This window comes from Penaeus chinensis, chromosome 36 (assembly GCF_019202785.1).
Source record: "Penaeus chinensis breed Huanghai No. 1 chromosome 36, ASM1920278v2, whole genome shotgun sequence".
Lineage (NCBI taxonomy): Eukaryota > Metazoa > Arthropoda > Malacostraca > Decapoda > Penaeidae > Penaeus > Penaeus chinensis.
This window is the reverse complement of record NC_061854.1, coordinates 14,213,137-14,215,636: the sequence shown is the minus strand read 5'-3', so window position 1 is coordinate 14,215,636 and position 2,500 is coordinate 14,213,137.

Below are 2,500 nucleotides of genomic sequence, written 5' to 3'. Positions count from 1 at the left end.
AGAGAGAGAGAGAGGGAGAGAGAAAGAGAGAGAGAGAGAGAGAGAGAATTCATTATCATTAATCACAACCGTTTAGTATCAATCTCTCATGATATTCTATACATAAATTTAGTTTCCAGTAATTTTGATGAGCGTTTTCAAAGGAGATAGCGATAGGCAAGGGCGGACCCGAACGAAAAGAATGAAATATAAACAGAAGTTAAAAACTCTGTCTGTATGAAAAATATAGGCCTATTCATTGGATGATATAATGACCATATCCATATATACGATAAGATGCAGTGTGTATTAGCTAGGTGGTGAAGAAAAGGCCAAGGAAGGATAGATAAATAAATAAATAGATACATAGAGAGAAAGAAAAAGGAAGAGATAGATTTTGATGATATCAGTTAAAAAAAAATGGAACTAACATAAATGCATTTGTAACTATGTGTATGTGTGTGTTGCTGTGACTCGCACTTGACTGTTCTCCCCAAGGAAGAGTGACTGCGTTATTCTGTTGGGTCACAGGAGAAGTATAAGGCTGTGTTGATGCTGTGTATGTGTGCGGAGCGATCGCCTTTCCCCGACGTGACCCGCTTTTGTCTGTGGACTGCAATGAACCGTGGATTGCTACCTGCCTGTCATTTCACATCCCCGCCCTCCCCGTGAACACTCGCCATGGGCTACTCACCGAAGCAGGACAGGCAGTAAAGGAGTGCAGCATCCTGACACTGTGTAAGTTGCGTGAGGCACTCAGTACTGGGAACCTGTCTGCGTGCGTGACCCTCCCCACGCTGGGCATCAAGAGGAGGGGGTTACCTGACAACTTATCATTTCTTGTTGTTATTGTTAAACTTTAAAAAGTCTAACCGTCTATCAGAAAATTATGTAAGTTGTGTAATAGATAAAGATAATTTATCCTCGTATAAATAGGTTTATAATGAATAATGATAATGATAAGCTATATTGTGTGCATTTCTTAACTAATATGAAAATCGCTCTTTCTTTCTCCCTTTCTCTCTCTCTCTCTTTCTCTCTCTCTCTCTCTCTCTCTCTCTCTCTCTCTCTCTCTCTCTCTCTCTCTCTCTCTCTCTCTCTCTCTCTCTCTCTCTCTCTCTCTCTCTCTCTCTCTCTCTCTCTCTCTCTCTCTATTTATCTATCTATCTGTCTGTCTCTCTCTCTCTCCTCTCTTTATCTATCTATCTATCTATCTATCTCTCCCTCTCCCTTTCCGTTTCACTTCCTTTTTCCTCCCCCCTCCTTCCTTCCTCCCTCCCTTCTTTCCTTTCCTCCTTCCCTCATTCCCCCTCCCTCTCTTTGACTGATTTTGCTTATTCTTTATTTATCAGCTTAATTATATTGTCATCATACTATACGGCAAGTGAGAGCGTAATTATAGATGTTCAAGATGGTCTAATGAGTTAAACACCTGCCTTCGATTCCCTGTCGTTTTGTTTTTACTTCCGATTTCGCGGCCATAACTACGTTAATCTTATTAATAATACCAACAGAAATTATGATTGAATAATTCAACAGATTTTGAAAATTAGGAGGTGCAGAAGAGCGCTTACATCACGAGCTGGGATTTGAAACTAAGATCTTTGGCTTGATAAAATTTGACTGTGATAGGAAAGACTATCCTTTTATCCTTTTATCCTACTAGGCAAGGGGAAAGAGTGATAAAGAGACAATTTGGTAGATAGAGTTAAATAGATATAGATAGAGAGGAGGGAGGGAGGGAGGGAGAGAAAAAGAAAAAGAAAAAGAAGAGGGAGAAAGAATGAGACTTTTTTCTTAGTCAAATACTATTTAATAGCATACCAGTGCGAAAAAACAGTCTACTTCTATCAGAGGATTTTATAACGTTAATGCGATAAATCGTTTCACGAGATGTATACAAAGATGATGAAATAAGGGATGAATATTTTTTCATTTGTTTGTTTGTTCTTGCCTTGAGATATCGGGATGAGCACATAATGACTTTACAATTCTGCTTGATTCTTTCATTTCTATGAGAACTGTTAATAAAATGTGTATCTTTTTTGGCCACGAGATTAAAAGTAAAGTCAAAAGCTCTAGCGAATAGAAGGCAGGTGTTTAACCTATTAGGCCAACTTGATTATTTACTACATTGCTATTCGGAATTAAGGAGGTTTTCTTTTGCAGTTTGTTTTTTATTTGTATGTCTTCATTTTGGAATCCAGGAAATATAAAAACCATTACCAAAATCCTAATCTCGATTTTTTGTATATAAATTTGTTAATAAAAAAACTTGCAAGCCTCTTTTGTCTTGAAAAGTATTTTAAAATTTAATGGAAGACGAAGCCGAAATGACATTTGAATAAATATCAGCTGCTACCGTTCCTCCGTACGGAAACAGTTCGCTTGCACTGTTGCAGACCAGAGATTATCTGTAGAAATGTAAACAGTAGCGTCTCTCCCCTTGTGTACGGTGGTGGTCTGACATGATGGATCGCCACATAATTAAAACACACTGATAATGTAACTTGTAACAGAA